This window comes from Mustelus asterias, chromosome 1, assembly GCF_964213995.1.
Source record: "Mustelus asterias chromosome 1, sMusAst1.hap1.1, whole genome shotgun sequence".
Lineage (NCBI taxonomy): Eukaryota > Metazoa > Chordata > Chondrichthyes > Carcharhiniformes > Triakidae > Mustelus > Mustelus asterias.
In genome coordinates, this window is record NC_135801.1 from 106,012,412 (window position 1) to 106,038,562 (window position 26,151).

At 44.3% G+C, this 26,151-nt stretch overlaps 1 protein-coding gene across 6 annotated transcripts in view; it reads right to left on the minus strand.

The window, feature by feature from the left end:
- The window catches only part of pds5a (PDS5 cohesin associated factor A), a 226,653-nt gene that overhangs the window by 176,085 nt on the left and 24,417 nt on the right, over positions 1–26,151 (minus strand). The window lies entirely within an intron of this gene.

Genomic DNA, 26,151 nt, shown 5'->3' on the forward strand with positions numbered 1-26,151 from the left:
GTTATCTGAGGGGGCTACAAGGCTGGAAGAGATGAGAGAGAGAAATCTATTGCATAGTTATAATGGCAACATTAATTATCCCAATATAGGCCGGGACAGCAATAGCATAAAGGCAGGGAGGGAGAAGAGTTTCTGAAGTGAGTTCATGAGAATTTTTTTCACATCATTATGTTTCCAGTCGCAACCTGCACTAACAGCTTTAAGGATTCGTACACATACGAATCTCTGTCCCTGCACCCTTCAGAATTGTATCCTTTATTTTATATTGCTTCCCCCCATTCTGATCAAAATGAATCACTTTATTCATCTCTGCATTACATTTCACCTGCCACTTGTCCGCCCATTCTACCAACTTTTCTCTGTCCTTTTGTAGTTTTGATGTGGAGATGCCGGCGTTGGACTGGGGTAAACACAGTAAGAAGTTTAACAACACCAGGTTTAAGTCCAACAGGTTTATTTGGTAGCAAAAGCCACACAAGCTTTCGGAGCTCCAAGACCCTTCTTGGAGCTCCGAAAGCTTGTGTGGCTTTTGCTACCAAATAAACCTGTTGGACTTTAACTTGGTGTTGTTAAACTTCTTACTTTTGTAGTTTAACATCGTCGTTCTCACAGTTTTGTATCATCTGCAAATTTTGAAATTGTGCCCTGTACACCAAGGGCTAGATCATTCACATACATCAGGAGGGACCTAAACCCAATACCTGGGGAACCCATGCTGATATTTCTTAATTAACCCATATTGGCCAAGTGACTTAATTTTGTTCCAAAATGATCATTTCCAAAAGCTAGCCATCACCGAGACGAAACTGATCCACTTTAGGTGTGTCCTTACAACTATGTTTGAACAGGGTGCAAACATTTGCAATTCTCCAGTCTACCGGCATTACCTTTTTATTTCGAGAGCATCTGGAAATTATGATCAATGCTTCGGCAATTTCCATCCTTATTTCCCTCAATATCCTTGGGTGCATCTCATTAACTTCAAGTACAGCCAGTCTCTCTAATATCTCTCTAATATCCTTTATCTAGTGTTATTGGGGAGGGTTTAAACTAGATTTGCAGGGGGATGGGAACCAGAGTGCCAGAGCAGATAGTGGAGCGGGGGTGAAAATAAATGATAATAGTTCATGCAAAATCACAAATAGAAGGGTTGTGTGTGGTGGTTGTAAATCTTCTGAGGTGTGTCTATTTCAATGCCAGGAGAATTGTGGGGAAGGCAGACGAGCTGAGGGCGTGGATCAACACATGGAATTATGATATTATAGCCATTAGTGAAACTTGGCTACAGGAGGGGCAGGACTGGCAACTCAATGTTCCAGGGTTCCGATGTTTCAGACGTGATAGAGGCAGAGGGATGAAGGGTGGGGGGGTGGCATTGCTAGTCAGGGAAAATGTTACAGCAGTGCTCAGGCAGGACAGATTAGAGGGCTTGTCAACCGAGGCCATATGGGTGGAGCTGAGAAACAGGAAAGGTATGACCACATTAATGGGGTTGTATTATAGACCACCCAATAGTCAGCGAGAATTGGAGGAGCAAATCTGCAGAGAGATAGCAGACAACTGCTGGAAACAAAGTTGTGATAGTAGGGGATTTTAATTTTCCACATATAGATTGGGACTCCCATACTGTTAAAGGTCTAGATGGGTTAGAGTTTGTAAAATGTGTTCAGGAAAATTTTCTAAATCAATATATAGAGGTACCAACTAGACATGATGCAATATTAGATCTCCTATTAGGAAACGAGTTAGGAAAAGTGACGGAAGTGTGTGTTGGGGAACACGTTGGTTCCAGTGATCATAACGCCATTAGTTTCAACTTGATCATGGATAAAGATAGATCTAGTCCTCGGGTTGAGGTTCTAAACTGGAAAAAGGCCAAATTTGAAGAAATGAGAAAGGATCTAAAAAGCGTGGATTGGGACAGGCTGTTCTCTGGCAAGGATGTGAATGGTAAGTGGGAGGCCATCAAAGGAGAAATTTTGAGTGTGCAGAGTTTGTATGTTCCTGTCAGGATTAAAGGCAAAGTGAATAAGAATAAGGAACCTTGGTTCTCGAGGGATATTGGAACTCTGATAAAGAAAAAGAGAGAGATGTATGACATGTATAGGCAACAGGGAGCAAATAAGATGCTTGAGGAGTATAAAAAGTGTAAGAAACTACTTAAGAAAGAAATCAGGAGGGCTAAAAGAAGACATGAGGTTGTTTTAGAAGACAAGGTGAAGGATAATCCTAAGAGCTTCTACAGGTATATTCAGAGCAAAAGGATAGTATGGGATAAAATTGGTCCTCTTGAAGATCAGAATGGTCAGCTATGTATGGAACCAAAAGAAATGGGGGAGATATTAAATGGGTTTTTTGCATCCGTATTTACTAAGGAAACTGGCATAGAGCCTATGGAAATAAGGCAAACAAGTAGGGAGATCATGGAACCTATACAGATTAAAGGGGAGGAGGTGCTTGCTGTCTTGAGGCAAATCAGAGTAGATAAATCCCCAGGACCGGACAGGGTATTCCCTCGGGCCTTGAAGGAGGCTAGTATTGAAATTGCAGGGTCCCTGGCAGATATATTTAAAATGTCGGTATCCACGGGTGAGGTGCCGGATGATTGGAGGATAGCTCATGTTGTTACGTTGTTTAAAAAAGGCTCAAAAAGTAATGCGGGAAATTATAGGCCAGTAAGTTTGACGTCAGTAGTAGGTAAACTATTGGGAGGAGTATTAAGAGATAGGATCTACAAATATTTGGATAGACAGGGACTTATTAGGGAGAGTCAACATGGCTTTGTGCGTGGTAGGTCATGTTTAACCAATCTATTAGAGTTTTTCGAGGAGGTTACCAGGAAAGTGGATGAAGGGAAGGCAGTGGATGTTGTCTACATGGACTTCAGTAAGGCCTTTGACAAGGTCCCGCATGGGAGGTTAGTCAGGAAGGTTCAGTCGCTAGGTATACATGGAGAGGTAGTAAATTGGATTAAACATTGGCTCAATGGAAGAAGCCAGAGAGTGGTTTTGGAGGATTGCTTCTTTGAGTGGAGGCCTGTGACTAGTGGTGTGCCACAGGGATCAGTGCTGGGTCCATTGTTGTTTGTCATCTATATGATCTGGATGATAATGTGGTCAATTGGATCAGCAAGTTTGCTGATGATACAAAGATCGCAGGTGTAGTGGACAGTGAGGAAGGTTTTCAAAGCTTGCAGAGGGATTTGGGCCAGCTAGAAAAATGGGCTGAAAAATGGCAGATGGAGTTTAATGCAGACAAGTGTGAGGTATTGCACTTTGGAAGGACAAACCAAGGTAGAACATACAAGGTAAATGGTAGGACACTGAAGAGTGCAGTAGAACAGAGGGATCTGGGAATACAGATACATAATTCCCTAAAAGTGGCGTCACAGGTAGATAGTAAAGAGTGCTTTTGGTACATTGGCCTTTATAAATCAAAGTATTGAGTATAGGAGTTGGAATGTTATGGTGAGGTTGTATAAGACATTGGTGAGGCTGAATTTAGAGTATTGTGTGCAGTTTTGGTTACCTAATTACAGGAAGGATATTAATACGGTTGAAAGAGTGCAGAGAAGGAGTTACAGAGAGAGATTGAATAAGTTAGGACTTTATCCCCTGGAGCGTAGAAGAATGAGGGGAGATTCGATAGAGGTGTAAAAAATTATGATGGGTATAGATAGTGTGAATGAAAGCAGGCTTTTTCCACTGAGGCTAGGGGAGAAAATAACTAGAGGACATGGGTTAAGGGTGAAGGGGGAAAAGTTTAAAGGGAATAATAGGGGAGGCTTCTTCACACAGAGAGTGGTGGGAGTTTGGAATGAGCTGCCAGATGAGGTGGTGAATGCGGGCTCACTTTTAACATTTAAGAAAAACTTGGACAGGTACATGGATGAGAGGGGTGTGGAGGGATATGGTCCGGGTGCAGGTCAGTGGGACTAGGCACAAAAATGGTTCGGCACAGGCCAGAAGGCCTGTTTCTGTGCTGTAATGTTCTATGATTCTACGGTTCTATGGTTCTTATTCCAAGTCCATCAAGTTACTCAACTACCTCCTATTTTGCCATGACTTGGGCAGCATCTTCTTGGTAAAGACAAATGCAAACTACCCATTTCGTACCTCAGCCATACCCCCTGCTTCCATGTATGAATGTCCTTTAGGTCCATAATTGGCTTTGCTCCTTTTACCACCTTTTTTCTATTTATAGGCCGATGGAAAACTTTGGGATTTCCTTTTAGGTCGGCTGCTGGACTCTCTTTCCTTCAATAGATGACCCAAGATCTGCTTTGGGACCTGGTTGCCCTTTTCCTTCCTAATCTCTAAATTTTGACTGCATGACGATACCCCTCTTTCTATCTATGCCATTGGTATCGATATGGATCATGATCTTTGATTGCTCACTTCCCCCCGAACCCCTGATGGGGGATAGTTTCCCTCTGTCAGTCACATGGGATGTTATTTGCCACTTTGATGAGAGCCATTTCAGTATTGTGGCAAGAGTGGAAACCTAATTGGAGGAATTTACACATGGAATTTTGGGGAAAATGGGCACAAATTTGGGAGGCAACAACACCCTTGTGAACTTTGAAGAGGAAATGGGAGGGTAGTTTGCAGAGATGGATGAGTTGTGGACAGACATTTTGAGGAGTGGGGTGCTGATGACAGTTTTGAAGGAGAGGATGACCAAATTGGGAACCAGGAGCAAAAGGAGGAGGAGGAATGCTTCCATTTATAGAGTGACTTCCACGACAATGAGATGCTCCCAAGCACTTCAGAGTCAATGAAGAACTACTTCAAAATATAGTGGCAATCGTTACAAGGAAAGCTGAACTGCTAATCTGCACACAGCAAGCTCCCACAGCAATATGATAATGATCAGATTATCTGTTTTTGTGATGGTTAGGAGGTAACTTCCCTGCTATTCTTCAATATAGTGCTATCCAACTTTTATGTTCACCTGAGAAGGTAGATAGGACCTTCATAACATCTCATACACTGTCAGCATTTCAGACAGTGCAACATTTCCTCAGAACTGCAAGGTAATGCAAGACTAGATTCTTGTGTTCAAGTCCTGAAGTGAGACATGAAGCCACAACTTTGTGACAAGTGCTACCAACTGAACCATGACTGACACTGTTGAGTCGTCATAAGGTTAGTGGGAATAAGGTCAAGAAAGCAGCATGTTGGTCGCATGGACAAGATGAGCTTAGTGAGGGTATGAGGGAAGATCGGAGAGAAACAAGAGAAAGATACAACATCAAGCCAAGGCTGGGGAGGTCTGAAACTATCATGTTGTATACCATTCTCATTGACAGTTAGCAACTTTTCCCTTTCTCCTTCCCCCACAACTACAAGGAAATGCATGTTCAATTGCGCCTTTTAGTTATATAGGTACATTTCAAGTCTAACATCTCAATTCAAAAATTCCTCAAATTTGTTCTGGATCATGAAGTGATAAAAACATGAAATTTAGCAAACAGAACATGCTTCAGTTATTTTGCATTTTAATGTTCTTATTACACAGATAAAAATGGCACAATTCCAAGTTTGAATCTCTACAAATGAATTTCTACTTGTCTCACAGCACCAAACCTGTCTTTGCGAATCATCTCTCAGCAGCTTTTGACATAATTAACTCCACCATCCACCTCTGCTCCTTTTGTCCAGTCCCACCATCCACCTCTGCTCCTTTTGTCCAGTCCCACCATCCACCTCTGCTCCTTTTGTCCAGTCCCACCATCCACCTCTGCTCCTTTGTCCAGCTCAATTAGACGACAATCCCTTGGTACCACTGTTACTAACCAAACTTAGCCAGAATATTTCCAGCAATGGTTTTCCTTCCTTCACATATCAACTTGGAGTTCCAAGAAATCCATCCCTGGTTCCCTTGCGAATAGGTTTAGTTGCAGTAATAGCATAGACATTTCTACAAGATTTTTCTACCTCTATTACTTTTTATAATGATAAAATTAACTCATTTAAACTATACTGTATTTCAAACTTTGCGTGATCTGCAAGACATAACCTTTAAGTATAAACTATTTTTTGGAAAACAAGTAGAAATGACCAGTGAAATAATTAATAATGCCTAGCTACTTTACAATATCATGTAGCAACTTAATAAGACTTGACGATTTTCCAGCTAGTGAAAAAACAAATGGGGGCTTTGGGGAATGGATTAAGTGGGGGTACAACTTGTATGAAATTCCAACAATGTATTTGGGACAGGATTTTCTGGAATTTCATTTACACAGCCAGTGTTGTTCTGGCAACAAAATCAAATGTTCAAAAGTGGACTGAGTTGCAGAATTTCCCAATAAATGCTTTCAGCATTTAGTTGCATTGATGCAGAAAATGTAATATCCCCCAAAGACAGGAACCATTTAAGAAAATAAGTACTTTTGTCCCTGACTGGTTTTTCCGTAAAATAGATTCTTGGTGCATTCATTAAAAATCTTGAATGCTGACAAATTCTGGGATATTTGCACTCAGTGCTACGATCTCACTGATCAAGTGGCAGCATTTAATTAAGTTAAAATAACATCAATCTAAATGTACAAATCTAACATTTTATAAAAACAATGCCACTATGTCAATCTTAAGGGCGCAATTTTATTCAATACAAGTTACAAATTACACTGGATTACATTCTGCCAAGTATGAAGACTGATCGCATCCGTGTCGAGACATTCAATTCTCACTGCATGGTTTCTCTGTGGTACAAACTCAAGCAACATGTTGGGATGGTCGTGAATAACCTGCCCATATTTAAATGCTTTAATAACAATTTTTCTTTGGACTCTACCTTACATGCAGTTGCTTTACAATTGTAAAAGATCCATAAATGTACAATTATTGACCAACTTCTGTTCAATTTTGGGATCTAAAATCCAAGTTTCAAAAAAATACCAAGTCTTGACTAATTACGAAACAAATATAGCAATTCCACCTTGCAGATCCTGTGGAACCTCCCCCTCTTGCAAGTTGCCAATTTGGCTTGTTATTACTTGCTTAATGTCGCTTTTTTCAATCCCTAGTAATCAGCCTCACCTTCCTGAATGAATATGTTAAGATCTGAACTATAGCTTTTCTTGGCCACCCTGTACCTTCAAAAAATGATTTGCAGAAACACAGAAGTATTATTGAACAATCAAAATTAAGCCTTCAGAACCACTGAATGATTGTTGAATGGTCCCATGAACTTCACATCCACTAACATACAGGAATTGCAACAACTTACTCATTGCAAGCAATCCTTACAGGCCAACACAAATTCATTGCACTCAGCAGCACAAAGAAGGGTCCAAGCAGTGTGTTGGAATCAACAATTGGATGAGGGAATCAAATACAATATTTCCCAAGTTTGCTGGTAACACAAAATAAGGTGGAATTGTAAGTGGTGAGAAGGGAGTAAAGAGACTTTCAGACAAATTGAGTGAGGGTGCAAATATATGTCAGCTATGTCAGACTCCTATTTATTGACTACAGCTCAGCCTCCAACACTATTATTCCCACAAAATTCATCTCCAAACTCCGTGGCCTGGGCCTTGGCACCTCCCTCTGCGACTGGATCCTGAACTTCCTAACTCACAGATCACAATCAGCAAAGATAGGCAACAACACCTCCTCCACAATCATCCTCAACACCGGTGTTCTCAGCCCCCTACTATACTCCTCATACACCTATGACTGTGTGGCCAAATTCTCCTCCAATTCAATTTTCAAGTTTGCTGACGACACACTGGGTCAGATCTCAAACAATGACGAGACACAGTACAGGAATGAGATAGAGAATCTGGTGAACTGGTGCGGCAACAATAATCTCTCCCTCAATGCCAACAAAATGAAGGAGATTGTCATCGACTTCAGGAAGTGTAAAGGACATCATGCCCGTCTACATCAATGGGGATGAAGTAGAAAGGGTTGAGAGCTTCAGGTTTTTAGGTGTCCAGATCACCAACAACCTGTCCTGCTCCCCCCATGCCCACACTATAGTTAAGAAAGCCCACAAATGCCTCTACTTTCTCAGAAGATTAAGGAAATTTGGCATGTCAGCTACGACTCTCACCAACTTTTTTCAGATGCACCATAGAAAACATTCTTTCTGGTTGTATCACAGCTTGGTATGGCTTCTGCTCTGCCCAAGACTGCAGGGAACTACAAAAGGTCGCAAATGTAGCCCAATCCATCATGCAAACCAGCCTCAACAAAGCAGCCAGCATAATTAAGGACTCCACACACCCCAGACATTCTCTCTTCCATCTTCTTCCTTCGGGAAAAAGATACGAAAGTCTAAGGGCACGTACCAACTGACTCAAGAACAGCTTCTTCCCTGCTGCTGTCAGCGGTTTGAATGGACTTACCTTGCATTAAGTTGATCTTTCTCTACACCCTATCTATGGCTAACACTACATTCTGCACACTCTCGTTTCCTTCTCTATGAACAGTATGTTTTGTCTGTATAGCGCTGAGGAAACAATACTTTTCACTGTATGTTAATATATGTGACAATAATAAATCAAATCAAATATGGCAATATAGAATTTGTGGATAACTTTGAAGTTATCCACTATGGCAGATTATTTAAATGATAAATTGGGAAATATTTATGTACAAAGTTACCTGGGTGTTTTTGTACACAAGTCATTGAAAGCAAGCATGCAGGTGCAGCAAGCAGTTAGGAAGGGAAATGGTATCTTGGCCTTCATTGCAAGACATTTTGAGTACAAGCAAGGATATCTTACTGCAGCTGTACCAGGCCTTGGTGACACCACACCTGAAATAGTCTATGTAGTTTTGGACTCCTTACCGAAGAAAATATGTAATTGCCACAAAAAGGGGTGCCGCAAAGGTTCATCGGACTGATTTCTGGGATGGCAGGATTATTTAATGAGGAGAGATTTGTTCAATTAGGTCTGCATTCACCAAAGTTTAGAAGAATGAGAGGGGATCTCTTTGAAACATAAAATTCAGACAGGGCTGGACAGACTGAATGCAATGACGATGTTTCCCCTGATTGGTGGGTCCAGAGAACACTGAACCATAGAATCATATAATCCCTGCAGTGCAGGAGGCCATTCAGCCCATCAAGTCTGCACCAACTCTCCAAAAGAACATCTTACCCAAGCCCATCCGATCACCCTATGTCCATAACCCAAGAATTTATCACAGCTAATCAACCTAACGCACGTATCTTTGGAGGGGTCATGGTCTCAGGGTACAGGGTAGGTCATTTAGGACTGAAATTAGGAGAAATTTCTTCAGTCCAAGGTTGGTGAAACGGTAGAATTTTTCTACCACACAAGGCCATGGAAGCCAAGTCACTGAATGTACTTAAGGAAGAAATAGATTTCTCGACACTAAAGGCATCAAGGGGTATCGGGAGAGCAGAGGTATTAAGTTAAGACAGAGGATCAGCCATGATTACACTGAATGGCCTACTCCTGCTTCTATTTTCTATGTTTCCATGTTATCAGATGAATCAAGCTTCCACTGTTGACATTCAGAATAGAGATTCTGTCACAGAACAGTGATGTGAACCCATGGTGTGACCCTGTTTTGCATCCTCTTCTTACAATGATTTATTCCACCGTATATAATTGTATTTTGTTTTTCAGTTCTGCTGCATTAAGAATATATTGTTTTTCCCTTTTTCTCAATCTCCTCTTTTTCTATGAACTTCTGCACCTATGCTGCCAAAGTTTGCACATTCCCTTATTCTTTTTATATCCTTGCAACATTGCATGGATGATTTTTCATATCACCTATTTCATAGAACAGTACAGCACAGAACAGGCCCTTCGGCCCACGATGTTGTGCCGAGCTTTATCTGAAACCAAGATCAAGCTATCCCACTCCCTATCATCCTGGTGTGCTCCATGTGCCTATCCAATAACCGCTTAAATGTTTCTAAAGTGTCTGACTCCACTATCACTGCAGGCAGTCCATTCCACACCCCAACCACTCTCTGCGTAAAGAACCTACCTCTGATATCCGTCCTGTATCTCCCACCATGAACCCTATAGTTATGCCCCCTTGTAATAGCTCCATCCACCCGAGGAAATAGTCTTTGAACGTTCACTCTATCTATCCCCTTCATCATTTTATACACCTCTATTAAGTCTCCCCTCAGCCTCCTCCGCTCCAGAGAGAACAGCCCTAGCTCCCTCAACCTTTCCTCATATGACCTACCCTCCAAACCAGGCAGCATCCTGGTAAATCTCCTCTGCACTCTTTCCAGCGCTTCCACATCCTTCTTATAGTGAGGTGACCAGAACTGCACACAATATTCCAAATGTGGTCTCACCAAGGTCCTGTACAGTTGCAGCATAACCCCACGGCTCTTAAACTCCAACCCCCTGTTAATAAAAGCTAACACACTATAGGCCTTCTTCACAGCTCTATCCACTTGACTGGCAACCTTTAGAGATCTGTGGATATGGACCCCAAGATCTCTCTGTTCCTCCACAGTCTTCAGAACCCTACCTTTGACCCTGTAATCCACATTTAAATTTGTCCTACCAAAATGAATCACCTCACATTTATCAGGGTTAAACTCCATTTGCCATTTTTCAGCCCAGCTTTGCATCCTATCTATGTCTCTTTGCAGCCTACAACAGCCCTCCACCTCATCCACTACTCCACCAATCTTGGTGTCATCAGCAAATTTACTGATCCACCCTTCAGCCCCCTCCTCTAAGTCATTAATAAAAATCACAAAGAGCAGAGGACCAAGCACTGATCCCTGCGGCACACCGCTAGCAACCTGCCTCCAATCCGAAAATTTTCCATCGACCACCACCCTCTGTCTTCGGTCAGACAGCCAGTTACCTATCTAATCGGCCAACTTTCCCTCTATCCCACACCTCCTCACTTTCATCATAAGCCGACCATGGGGGACCTTATCAAACGCCTTACTAAAATCCATGTATATGACATCAACTGCCCTACCTTCATCAACACACTTAGTTACCTCCTCAAAAAATTCTATCAAATTTGTGAGGCACGACTTGCCCTTCACGAATCCGTGCTGACTATCTCGGATTAATCCGCATCTTTCTAAATGGTCGTAAATCCCATCCCTAAGGACCCTTTCCATCAATTTACCAACCACCGAAGTAAGACTAACCGGTCTATAATTACCAGGGTCATTTCTATTCCCTTTCTTAAAATTCGCCATTCTCCAGTCCTCTGGCACCATCCCCGTGGACAGCGAGGACCCAAAGATCAACGCCAAAGGCTCTGCAATCTCATCCCTTGCCTCCCACAGAATCCTAGGATACATTTCATCAGGCCCAGGGGACTTATCGACCTTCAGTTTATTCAAAACTGCCAAGACATCCTCCCTCCGAACATCTATTTTCTCCAGCCTATTAGCCTGTAACACCTTCTCTTCCTCAAAAACATGGCCCCTCTCCTTGGTGAACACTGAAGAAAAGTATTCATTCATCACCTCGCCTATCTCTACTGACTCCATACACAAGTTCCCACTACTGTCCTTGACCGGCCCTAACCTCACCCTGGTCATTCTTTTATTCCTCACATAAGAGTAAAAAGCCTTGGGGTTTTCCTTGATCCGACCCGCCAAGGACTTCTCATGTCCCCTCCTAGCTCTCCTAAGCCCCTTTTTCAGCTCATTCCTTGCTAACTTGTAACCCTCAATCGAGCCATCTGAACCTTGTTTCCTCATCCCTACATAAGCTTCCCTCTTCCTTTTCACAAGACATTCCACCTCTTTTGTGAACCATGGTTCCCTCACTCGGCCATTTCCTCCCTGCCTGACAGGAACATACCTATCAAGGACATCCAGTATTTGTTCCTTGAAAAAATTCCACTTTTCATTAGTTCCTTTCTCTGACAGTTTCTGTTCCCAACTTATGCCCCCTAATTCTTGCCTAATCGCATCATAATTACCCCTCCCCCAATTGTAAACCTTGCCCTGCCGTACGGCCCTATCCCTCTCCATTGCAATAACAAAAGACACCGAATTGTGGTCACTATCTCCAAATTGCTCTCCCACAACCAAATCTAACACTTGGCCCGGTTCATTTCCCAGTACCAAATCCAATGTGGCCTCACCTCTAGTCGGCCCATCCACATATTGTGTCAGGAAACCCTCCCGCACACACTGCACAAAAACTGCCCCATCCAAACTATTTGACCTACAAAGGTTCCAATCAATATTTGGAAAGTTAAAGTCCCCCATGACAACTACCCTGTGACCCCCACACACATCCATAATCTGCTTAGCAATTTCTTCCTCCACATCTCTATTACTATTTGGGGGCCTATAGTAAACTCCTAGCAACGTGACCGCTCCTTTCCTATTTCTAACTTCAGCCCATATTACCTCAGTGTGCAGATCCCCCACGAAGTGCCTTTCCGCAGCCGTTAAACTATCCTTGATTAACAATGCCACTCCTCCACCTCTTTTACCAGCTTCCCTACACTTAGTGAAACATCTATACCCCGGAACGTCCAACAACCATTCCTGTCCTTGTTCTACCCACGTCTCCGTAATGGCCACAACATCGTAGTCCCAAGTACCAATCCACGCCCCAAGTTCATCTACCTTGTTCCGGATGCTCCTTGCATTGAAGTAGACACACTTCAACCCACCTTCCTGTCTACCAGTACCCACCCTTGACCCTGATACCTTCCCCAATACCTCACCACCCTCACTGACTTCTGGACTACAACTCCCTTTCCCACTCCCCTGACAAATTAGTTTAAACCCCCCTGAAGAGCCGTAACAAATTTCCCTCCGAGGATATTGGTGCCCCTCTGGTTCAGGTGCACCCCGTCCTGTTTGTACAGGTCCCACCTTCCCCAGAACGTGTTCCAATTATCCACGTATCTGAAACCCTCCCTCCTACACCATCCCTGCAACCACATATTTAACTGCACTCTCTCCCTGTTCCTCAACTCGCTATCACGTGGTACCGGCAACGTACCAGAGATGACCACATGTTTCGTCTTGGCTCTCAGCTTCCAGCCCAGCTCCAGAAATTCCTGCTTTAAATCCCCGTCCCTTCTCTTACCTATGTCATTGGTACCAATGTGCACCACGACTTGTGACTGTTTCCCCTCCCCCTTCAGAATCTGGAAAACACGGTCTGAGACATCACGGACCTTGGCATCCGGTAGGCAACATACCATCCGTGAGTCTCTTTTGCTGCCACAGAACCTCCTATCTATCCCTCTAACTAACGAGTCCCCAATAACTATCGCCCTCCCGCTCTCCCCCTTTCCCTCCCGAGCCACAGAGACGGACACAGTGCTGGAGATCCTCTCACTGCGGCTCCCCACTGGTATGTCATCCCCCTCAACCGTATCCAAAGCGGAATACTTGTTGCTAAGGGGAACGACCACCGGGGATCCCTGCACGGACTGCTTCCTCCCAGCCCCTCTCACCGTCACCCATCTGTTTTCAATCCTCGGAGTAACTGTATTCCTAAAGCTTGTGTCTATGGCCATCTCTGCGTCCCTGATGATCCTAAGTTCATCCAACTCCAGCTCCAGTTCCCTAACACGGTTTTGGAGGAGCTGCAGATGGGTGCACTTCTCACAGGTGTAATCAGTAGGGACACTGTCGTCGTCCCTCACCTCAAACATAGTGCAAGAGGAACATTGCACTGCCTGCACACCCATCCCCTCTAGATACCTTGCCAGTACCAGGTAGAAAGTGCAAAAATGAATTCAACTCACCCCTGCTCGCCCTTTCAGCCTAAGCCCTGTGAGCCAAAGTCTTATAGCTCACACTCTGCTTCCCACACACTCAAGCCCTGTGAGCCAAAGTCTTATAGCTCACACTCTGCTTCCCACACACTCCACTGCCCGCTCCCGACGCTGCCCGCTGTATACTGCAGCCTACCTTTTATACTTCACGCGCTTAAAAAACCCTTCCCAGACTCCTTTGCTGCCCACTTCTAGTTTTCACTTTAAACTTGAAAAACTGCTGTTAAAGTAAAGGCCAAAAAAATACACACACTAGCTGACTAATTAAATAAATAAACAATTCAATTAATCTCTCACCAGCACTGCTGCCTTCAATCACCCCTCTCAGCTTGCTCCAGTGGATCAATTAAGTTTATATTTAGCAGTGGGCAGTTTTAAATTAATTTCGGATACATTATTGGTATTGAAAAGTTACATATTAATGAACAATAAAAGAAAACTACCCAATCACAAAGATCTAATTATAATTAAAATACGTATTAACGCTACTCAAATGCACTAAAATAACCAACGAGTCCGACCCCAAGTGCATATTCTCATCTATACATCAAACTCCTGCCAAATACTCTTGCTGGGAAAGGCACAAACAAGTCCATGAGCCTATTTGTCCTGTGCTGAGGAATTGCAGCCTTTTCTTTGAATGTACCCAACATTAATAAATACTGAGAGCACTTAAATCAAAATTCTTTGAAAACTAGATTTTTTGTCAACAAAGATCTACTCATCAAATATCTTTCCTGTTTGGTTCAATAATCTCTGCACCCTTAAAGGATCTGTTTTCTTAAGACAACAATACTAGGTGAGAAGACTAAAAAGCATAGCATTCAACTGCAGCTGTATACAAAAGAATTTCATGATTGTAGGATCTATTTGAAATATTTTACTTTTGAACTAATATTATCGCCTGTCCCTTGGCTACATCTCTACACTGTTCACTTCAATTCAACTTCTCTACATCGACACCTAGATGCTTATAATTAGTTAACTATTTCAACATCCACACCATGAACTTTTACAAGAAATACATCATGAACTTTTTTTTTCCTAAAATCCATAACAAGTTATTTTGTCTTGCTTTTATTCAGTTGAAAAGAATAATTATCATACTATTTTACAAACCTCTCCCAAGTTCCTACAGTTCTCTTAGTTTTTCCTTACGAGACCCACAAGTACCATATCATTGACATAATTCATAATTATGTGCAGAGGTGGTGATGGCCTGGTGGTATTATCGCTAGACTATTAATCAAGAAACTCAGCTAATGTTCTGGGGACCAGGGTTGGAATCCCGCCATGGCAGATGGTGGAATTTGAATTTTTTAAAAAAATCTGGAATTAAGAATCAACTGATGACCATGAAACAATTGTCGATTGTTGGGAAAACCGATCTGGTTCACTAATGTCCTTTAGGGAAGGCAATCTGCCATCCTTACCTGGTCTGGCCTACATGCGACTCCAGAGTCGCAGCAATGTGGTTGACTCTCAACTGCCCTCCGAAATGGCCGAACAAGCCACTCAGTTCAAGGGCAATTAGGGATGGGCAACAAGCCTGATGGGCAAGGTAGATGACTTCAGGGCATGGATGGGTATATGGGACCAGGATATTATAGCTATTACTGAAACATGGCTTTGGGAAGAGCAGAACTGGCAACTCAATGTTATGCCATAGGAAAGATATAACTGGAGTTGAGAGAGGAGGGGGAGTTGTGTTTTTGATTAGGGAGAACATCACGACAGTACTGAGAGGGGATATATCCAAGGGTTCGTCCAGAGTCTATATGGGTAAAACTGAACAATAAGAAGGGAGAGATCACTTTGATAGGATTGTACTACAGGCCCCCAAATAGTCAGCGAGAAATTGAGGAGCAAATACCTAAGGGGATTACAGATAGCTGCAAGAAAAGTGGGGTGATAATAGAAGGGGACTTTAATTTTCCCAACATTGACTGCGACAGCCATAGCATTAGGGGCTTGGATGGAGAGAAATTTGTTGACTGTATTCAGGAGGAATTTCTCATTCAGTATGTGGATGGCCCGACTAGAGAGGGGGCAAAACCTGACCTCCTCTTGGGAAATAAGGAAGGGCAGGTGACAGAAGTGTTAGTGAGGGATCACTTTTGGACATATGACCACAATTCCATTAGTTTTAAGATAGCTATGGAAAATGATAGATCTGGCCCAAAAGTTAAAATTCTAAATTGGGGCAAGGCCAATTTTGATGGTATCAGACAGGAACTTTCAATAGTTGATTGGGAGAGCCTGTTCGGAGGCAAAGGGACGCCTGGCAAGTGAACGGCTATCAAAATTGTGTTAACCAGGGTTCAGAGTAAGCACATTCCTTTTAGAGTGAAGGGCAAGGATGGTAGAAGTAGGAACCCTAGATGACTTGGGAAGTAAAAAGGGTCGAGAGCTTCAAGTTTTTAGGTTCCAGACGACCAACAACCTGTTCTGGTCCCCCCATGCCGACACTATACTTAAGAAAGCCCATCAACGCCTCTACTTCCTCAGAAAACTAAGGAAATTTGGCATGTCAGCTACAACTCTCACCAACCTTTACAGATGCACCATAGAAAGCATTCTTTCTGGTTGTATCACAGCTTGGCATGGCTCCTGCTCTGCCCAAGACTGCAAGGAACTACAAAAGGTCGTGCATGTCGCCCAATCCATCGCGCAAACCAGCATCCCATCCATTGACTCGGTCTACACTTCCCGCTGCCTCAGCAAAGCAGCCAGCATAATTAAGGACCCCGCACACCCTGGACTTCTCTCTTCCACCTTCTTCCTTCAGGAAAAAGATACAAAAGTTTGAGGTCATGTACCAACCAGCTCAAGAACAGCTTCTTCCCTGCTGCTGTCAGACTTTTGAATGGACCTACCTCGCATTAAGTTGATTTTTCTCTACACTCTAGCTATGACTGTAACACTACATTCTGCACTTTCGCAGTTCCTGCTCTCTGAATGGCATGCTTTGTCTGTATAGCGCACAAGAAACATTTCACCGTATGTTAATACATGTGACAATAATAAATCAAATCAAATATTGAGGCCCTGGTCAGAAAGAAGGAGGGGGCATGTGACATGCATAGGCAGCTGGGATCAAGTGGATCCATTGAAGAGTATAGAGCTTGTCGGCGTTAAGAGAGAAATCAGGACGGGACATGAGGTTGCTTTGGCAGATAAAGCAAAGGGGAATCCAAAAAGCTTATACAAATACATAAAGGGCTAAAGAGTAACTAGGGAAAGAGTAGGGCCTCTTAAGGATCAACAAGGTCATCTACGGAAATGCGGATCCACAAGAGATGGGTGAGATTCTAAATTAACATTTCTCATCGGTGTTTACTGTTCAGAATGACATGGATGTTAGGGAATGTGGGGAAATAAATAGTGATGTCTTGAGTGTACAATTACAGAGGTGGTGGTGCTGGAAGTCTTAAAGCGCGTCAAGGTAGATAAATCCCCAGGACCTGACAAATGTATCCCAGGACCTTGTGGGAGGCTAGGGAGGAAATTGTGGGTCCCTAGCAGTGATATTTGAATCATCAACAGCCACGTGTGAGGTGCCTGAAGATTGGAGGGTAGCAAATGTTTTGCCTTCGTTTAAGAAGGGCTGCAGGGAAAAGACTGGAAACCATAGACTGGTGAGCCACACATCTGTAGTGGGTAAGTTGTAAGAAGATATTCTGAGAGACAGGGTCTACAGGCATTTAGAGGGGCAAGCATTGATTAGGGACAGTCAGCATGGCTTTGTGAGTGGAAAATCATGTCTCACGAATTTGAGTTTTTTGAAGGGGTAACCAAGAAAGTAGATGAGGGCAGTGCAGTTGATGTTGTCTACATGGACTTTAGCAAGGCCTTTGACAAAGTGTGGCATAGTAGGTTGTTGCATAAGGTTAAATATCAGGAGATCCAGGGTAAGGTAGCCAACTGGATACAAAATTGGCTTGACGACAGAAAATAGAGGGTGGTTGTAGAGGGTTGTTTTTCAAACTGGAGGCCTGTGACCAGCGGTGTGCCTCAGGGATCAGTGCTGGGTCCACCGTTATTTGCTATTTATATTAATGATTTGGATGACAGTTTAGAAGACATGGTTAGTAAGTTTGCAGATGACACCAAAATTGGTGGCACAGTGGACAGTGAAGAAGGTTATCTGGGATTGCAACAGGATCTTGATCAATTGGGCCAGTGAGCCAATGAATGACAGATGGAACTTAATTTAGATAAATGTGAGGTCTTGCATTTTGGTAGATCGAATCGGGGCAGGACCTACTCGGTTAATGGTAGGGTGTTGGGGAGAGTTATAGAACAAAGAGATTTAGGAGTACAGGTTCATAGCCCCTTTTTAGTCACAGGTGGACAGGGTGGTGAAGGCGGCATTCGAATGCCTGGTTTCATTGATCAGAAAATTGAATACAGGAGTTGGGACATCTTGTTGAAGTTGTACAAGACATTAGTACGGCCACACTTGGAATACTGTGTACAGTTCTGGTCACCCTATTAGAGAAAGGATATTATTAAAGTAACAAGAGTGCAGAAAAGATTTACTCGGATGCAACCAAGACTTGATGGTTTGAGTTATAAGGAGAGGCTGAATAGACTGGGACCTTTTTCCCTGGAGAATAGGAGGCTTTGGGGTGATCTTATAGAGGTCTATAAAATAATGAGGGCCATAGATAGGTAGATAGCCAATATCTTTTCCCAAAGGTAGGAGAGTCTAAAACTAGAGGACATAGGTTTAAGGTGAGAGGGGAAAGATACAAAAGGGTTCAGAGAGGCATTTTTTCACTCAAAGGGTGAGTGTCTGGAACGAGCTGCCAGAAGCAGTAGTAGAGGTGGGCACAATTTTGACTTTTAAAAAACATTTAGACAGGTACATGGGTATAGAGGGATATGGGCCAAATGCAGGCAATAGGGACTAGCTTTGCGGTTAAAAACTGGGCAGCATGGACAAGTTGGGCCGAAGGGCCGATTTCCATGCTGTAAACCACTATGACCATCACCTAGAGTGGCTCATTTTACCAGCACAGACCATGCTGGCCCCTGCTAGACCAGTACTGCAAAACCAACAAGAGGGAGAAACATACTTGGCCTCATCCTTACTTCACCCTACTACAGATGCATCTGATCATCTCAGTATCAGTAGGGGTGACCACTTTACAGTCCTTGTGGAGACAAGGGTCTCATATTCACATTGAGGATATCCTCCATTGTGTTGTGTGGCAGTACCACCATACTAAATGGGATAGACTCAAAACTGTGCATCCATGAGATGTGAACCATCAGCAGTAGCAGCATAATTGAACCCAACCACAATCTGTGACCTCATGGCCCAATATATCCCCGGCTCTCTCATTACCACAAGCCATGGGATCATCCTGGCTCAATGAAGAGTGCAGGAGGGCCTGCCAGGAGCAAAACCAGGCATACCTACAAATAAGGTGTTAACCTAGTGAGGCTACGACACAGGACTACTTGCATGCGAAACAGCAAGAAATAGACATAGCTAAACAATTCCACAACCAAAGAATCAGATGTATGCTCTGCCATATCCAGCCGTGAATGTAGCTGGACAATTAAACAGCATACCAGAGGAAGGGGCTCCACAAATATCCATCCTCAATGATGGAGAAACCCAGCATATCAGTGCAAAGACTGAATGAAGAACAAAGAACAGAACAGCACTGGAACAAGCCTTTCGGTCCTCCGATCATGATGCCCCAACTAAACTTAAAACTTCTGTCCTTACTCGGTCTGTATCTTCTATTCATGTATCCTTAAAGATGCCTCTTAAATGTTGCTAATAAAGCATGCGCAGCATTCAACCAGAAGTGCCAAGTGGATGCTCCATCTCCACCTCCTCAGGAAGTCACCAGCTTCACAGATGCCAGTTTCAGCCAATTAAATTCACTCCACATGCTAAGAAGAAACAGCTGAAGACACTGGATATTGAAATGGCTATTTTGGCCCTGACAATAATCGGGGAATAGTTCTGAAGACTTGTGTTCCAGAACTAGCCACACCCTATCCAAGTTTTTCCAGTACAGCTGCAACACTGACATCTACCTGTCAAAGTGAAAAATTACCCAGCCATGTCCTGTACACAAAAAGCAGAACAAATGCAACCCATCAATTACTGCCCTCAGTATACTCTCAGTAAAATAATGGAAGGGGTCATTAACAATGCTAACAAGCAGCACTTGCGTAGCAATAACCTGCTCACTGATGCTCAGTTTGGGTTCCGCCAGGGTCACTCAGCTGCTGACCTCATTCCAGCCTTGGTTCAAACATGGACAAAAGAGCTGAATGCCAGTTGAGGCGAGAGTGACTGCCTTTGACATCAAGGCAGCATTTGACTGAGTAGGATATCAAGGAGCCCTAGCAAAACTAAAGTCAATGGGATGGGGGGAAAATTCGCCACTGGTTGGAGTCATACCTAGCACAATGGAAGATGGTTGTGGTTGTTGGAGGACAATCATCTCGGTCTGAGGACAGCACTGCAGAAATTCCTCAGAGTAGTTTCTTCAGTCCAACCAACTTTTGTTGCTTCATCAACAACCTTTCTTCCATTATAAGGTCAGAAGTGGGGATCTTCTTGATAATTGCACAATATTCAGCACCATTCGCAACTCTTCAGATATTGAAGCAGTCTATGTCCAAATGCAGCAAGACCTGGACAATACCCAGGCTTAGGCTGATTGATGTGGCAAATGTGGACATTAAGAAAGGGGACGTGTTGGAAATTTTGAATAGCATCAAGATAGATAAGTCGCCGGGACCGGATGGGTTGTACCCCAGGTTACTGTGGGAGGCGAGGGAAGAGATTGCAGAGCCTCTGGCGATGATCTTTGCGTCGTCGATGGAGACAAGAGAGAACATAGAACATAACAGCACAGTACAGGCCCTTCGGCCCTCGATGTTGCGCCGACCAGTGAAACCAATCTAAAACCCCCTCTAATCTACACTATTCCAATATCATCCATATGTTTATCCAATAACCATTTGAATGCTCTTAATGTTGACGAGTCCACTGCTGCTGCAGGCAGGGCATTCCACGCTCTTACTACTCTCTGAGTAAAGAACCTACCTCGAACATCTGTCCTATATCTCTCACCCCTCAATTTAAAGCTATGTCCCCTCGTGTTAGCCATCACCATCCGAGGAAAAAGGCTCTCACTATCCACCCTATCTAATCCTCTGATCGTCTTGTATGCCTCTATTAAGTCACCTCTTAACCTTCTTCTCTCTGACGAAAACAACCTCAAGCCCCTCAGCCTTTCCTCATACGATTTGCCCACCATACCAGGCAACATCCTGGTAAATCTCCTCTGCACCCTTTCCAATGCTTCCACATCCTTCCTATAATGCGGCGACCAGAACTGGACGCAATACTCCAAGTGCGGCCGCACCAGAGTTTTGTACAGTTGCAACATGATCTCCTGGTTCCGAAACTCAATCCCTCTACCAATAAAAGCTAACACACCGTACGCCTTCTTAACAACCCTATCAACCTGGGTGCCAACTTTCAGGGATCTATGCACATGGACACCCTCTGTTCATCCACACTAACAAGTATCTTACCATTAGCCCAGTACTCTGTATTCCTGTTACTCCTTCCAAAGTGAATCACCTCACACTTTTCCGCATTAAACTCCATTTGCCACCTCTCAGCCCAGCTCTGCAGCTTATCTATGTCCCTCTGTAACCTGCAACAACCTTCCGCACTGTCCACAACTCCACCGACTTTAGTGTCATCCGTAAATTTACTAACCCATCCTTCTATGCCCTCATCCAGGTCATTAATAAAAATGACAAACAGCAGTGGCCCTAAAACAGGTCCTTGCGGTACAGCACTAGTAACTGAACTCCAGGATGAATATTTCCCATCAACCACCACCCTCTGTTTTCTTACAGGTAGCCAATTCCTGATCCAAACCACTAAATCACCCTCAATCCCATGTGTCCGTATTCTCTGCAATAGCTTACCATGGGGAACCTTATCAAACGCTTTGCTGAAATCCATATATACCACATCAACCGCTTTACCCTCATCCACCTCTTTGGTCACCTTCTCAAAGAACTCAATAAGGTTTGTGAGGCACGACCTACCCTTCACAAAACCGTGCTGACTATCCCTAATCAAATTATTCCATTCCAGGTGATTATAAATCCTATCTCTTATAATCCTTTCCAATACTTTGCCCACAACAGAAGTAAGGCTCACCGGTCTATAATTACCAGGGTTGTCCCTACTCCCCATTTTGAACAAGGGGACAACATTTGCTATCCTCCAGTCTTCTGGCACTGTTCCAGTAGACAATGACGGCCCAAAGATCAAAGCCAAAGGCTCTGCAATCTCCTCTCTCGCCTCCCAGAGAATCCTAGGATAAATCCCATTCGGCCCAGGGGACTTATCTATTTTTACCCTTTCCAGAATTGCTAACACCTCCTCCTTATGAACCTCAATCCCATCCAGTCCAACAGCCTGCATCTCAGTACTCCCCTCAACACTGTCCCTCTCCAGTGTGAATACTGACGAAAAATATTCATTTAGTGCCTCTCCTATCTCTTCAGACTCCACGCACAACTTCCCACTCCTGTCCTTGACTGGCCCTAATCTTACCCTAGTCATTCTTTTACTCCTGACATATCTATAGAAAGCTTTAGGGTTTTCCTTGATCCTACCTGCCAAAGACTTCTCGTGTCCCCTCCTGGCTCTTCTTAACTCTTTCTTTAGGTCCTTCCTGGCTAACTTGTAACTCTCAAGCTCCCTAACTGAGCCTTCACATCTCATCTTTACATAAGTCTCCTTCTTCCTCTTCACAAGAGATTCAACCTCCTTAGTAAACCACAGTTCCCTCACATGTCTGCTTCCTCCCTGCCTGACAGGTACATATTTATCAAGGACACCCAGTAGCTGTTCCTTGAACAAGTTCCACATTTCAATTGTGCCCATCCCCTGCAGTTTCCTTCCCCAACCTATGCCAGCTAAATCTCGCCTAATCGCATCATAATTTCCTTTCCCCCAGTTATAACTCTTGCCCTTTGGTATATACCTATCCTTTTCCATAGCTAAGGTAAACGTAATCGAATTGTGGTCACTGTCACCAAAGTGCTCACCTACCTCCAAATCTAAACACCTGGCCTGGTTCATTACCCAGTACCAAATCCAATGTGGCTTCACCTCTTGTTGGTCTATCTACATACTGTGTCAGGAAGCCTTCCTGCACACATTGGACAAAAACCGACCCCTCCAAAGTACTCGAACTATAGCTTTTCCAGTCAATATTTGCAAAGTTAAAGTCCCCCAGTACAACTACCCTGTTACTTTCACTTCTATACAGAATCATCTTGGCAATCTTTTCCTCTACATCTCTGGAACTTTTCGGAGGTCTATAAAAAACTCCCAACAGGGTGATCTCTCCTTTCCTGTTTCTAACCTCAGCCCAAACTACCTCAGTAGACGAGTCCTCATCAAAAGTCCTTTCTGCCACCATAATACTATCCTTGACTAACAATGCCACACCTCCACCTCTTTTACCACCTTCCCTGCTCTTACTGAAACATCTAAACTCTGGAACCTGCAACAACCATTCCTGTCCCTGCTCTATCCATGTCTCCGAGATGGCCACAACATCGAAGTCCCAGGTACCAACCCATGCTGCAAGTTCACCCACCTTATTCCGGATGCTCCTGGCGTTGAAGTATACACACTTCAAACCACCTTCCTGCCCGTCAGTACACTCCTGCGACTCTGAAACCTCATCCATGACCTCACTACTCTCAACGTCCTGCACACCGGAGCTACAATTCAGGTACTCACCCCCCTGCTGAATTAGTTTAAACCCTCCCGAAGAGCATTAGCAAATTTCCCCCCCAAGATATTGGTACCCCTCTGATTCAGGTGCAGACCATCCTGTTTGTAGAGGTCCCACCTACCCTAGAAAGAGCCCCAATTGTCTAGGTATCTGAAACCCTCCCTTCTGCACCATCCCTGTAACCACGTGTTCAACTGCTCTCTTTCCCTATTCCTCTCCTCACTATCACGTGGCACGGGTAACAAACCAGAGGTAACAACTCTGTTTGTTCTAGCCCTAAGCTTCCACCCTAACTCCCTGAATTTCTGCCTTACATCCCCACCCCTTTTCCTACCTATGTCTTGAGTACCTATGTGAACCACAACTTGGGGCTGGTCCCCCTCCCCCTTAAGGATTTCGAAAACACGATCCGAGACATTGTGGACTCTGGCTCCTGGGAGGCAACACACCAACCGCGAGTCTCTCTCATTCCCGCAGAATCTCCTATCCGTCCCTTTAACTATGGAGTCCCCAATGACTAATCCTCTACACCTCTCCCCCCTTCCCTTCTGAGCCATAAGGACAGACTCTGAGTCAGTGACCTGTACACTATGGCTTACCCCTGCTTAGTCTCCCCCCCCAACAGCATCCAAAAGTGTACTGTCCCCAATTTCTACTACATTTCTTGTTTCTCCCCCCACTTGGACGGCTCTCTGTACCTTGGTGCGGTGGTTAGTTTGCTCATCCTCCCTTTCCCTACCCTTCTGAGCTGCCTGGCCAGACTCTGCGCCGGAGGCACGGCCACTATTGCTTCCCCCAGGTAGGCTGCTCCCCTCAACAGCACTCAAACAGTTCCGGAGGATTGAAGGATTGCGGATGTGGTTCCTATATTCAAGAAAGGGAATAGGGATAGCCCAGGAAATTACCGACCGGTGAGTCTAACCTCAGTGGTTGGTAAGTTGATGGAGAAGATCCTGAGGGACGGGATTTATGAACATTTAGAGAAGTTTAGTATGCTCAAAAGTAGTCAGCACGGCTTTGTCAAAGGCAAACCGTGCCTTACGAGCCTGGTGGAGTTCTTTGAAAATGTGACTAAACACATTGACGAAGGAAAAGCGGTAGATGTGGTTTACATGGACTTCTGCAAGGTGTTCGATAAGGTCCCCCATGCAAGACTTCTCGAGAAAGTGAGAGGGCATGGGATCCAAGGGTCTGTTGCCTTGTGGATCCAGAACTGGCTTGCCTGCAGAAAGACGTTTAACAACACCAGGTTAAAGTCCAACAGGTTTATTTGGTAGCAAAAGCCACACAAGCTTTCGGAGCTCCAGATATAGTGCTCAACTCATTGATCAACAGTTCCAACGCGCCACAGCGAAAAACCGCACCAACCTCCTTAGAAGACAAGCACGGGACACAGTGGACAGAGTACCCTTCGTCGTCCAGTACATCCCCGGAGCGGAGAAGCTACGGCATCTCCTCCGGAGCCTTCAACATGTCATTGAAGAAGACGAACATCACGCCAAGGCCATCCCCACACCCCCACTTTTGCCTTCAAACAACCGCACAACCTCAAACAGACCATTGTCCGCAGCAAACTACCCAGCCTTCAGGAGAACAGTGACCACGACACCACACAACCCTGCCACAGCAACCTCTGCAAGACGTGCCGGATCATCGACACAGATGCCATCATCTCATGTGAGAACACCATCCACCAGGTACACGGTACATACTCTTGCAACTCGGCCAACGTTGTCTACCTGATACGCTGCAGGAAAGGATGTCCCGAGGCATGGTACATTGGGGAACTATGCAGACGCTATGACAACGGATGAATGAACACCGCTCGACAATCACCAGGCAAGACTGTTCTCTTCCTGTTGGGGAGCACTTCAGCGGTCACGGGCATTCGACCTCTGATATTCGGGTAAGCGTTCTCCAAGGCGGCCTTCGCGACACACGACAGCGCAGAGTCGCTGAGCAGAAACTGATAGCCAAGTTCCGCACACACGAGGACGGCCTCAACCGGGATATTGGGTTCATGTCACACTATTTGTAACCCCCACAGTTGCCTGGACCTGCAGAGTTTCACTGGCTGTCTTGTCTGGAGACAATACACATCTTTTTAGCCTGTTTTGATGCTCTCTCCACTCACGTTGTTTTCTTTCTTAAAGACTTGATTAATTCTAAGTATTGGCATTCCAACCATTATTCATGTAAATTGAGTTTGTATCTTTATATGCCCTGTTTGTGAACAGAATTTCCACTCACCTGAAGAAGGGGCTTGGAGCTCCGAAAGCTTGTGTGGCTTTTGCTACCAAATAAACCTTTTGGACTTTAACCTGGTGTTGTTAAACTTCTTACTGTGTTTACCCCAGTCCAACGCCGGCATCTCCACATCTTGCCTGCAGAAGGCAGAGAGTGGTTGTAGATGGGTCTTTTTCTGAATGGAAGTCGGTCACCAGTGGAGTGCCCCAGGGATCTGTTCAGGGACCCTTGCTATTTGTCATTTTCATAAATGACCTGGATGAGGAAGCGGAGGGATGGGTTGGTAAGTTTGCCGACGACACGAAGGTTGGTGGTGTTGTGGATAGGTTGGAGGGATGTCAGAAGCTGCAACGTGACAT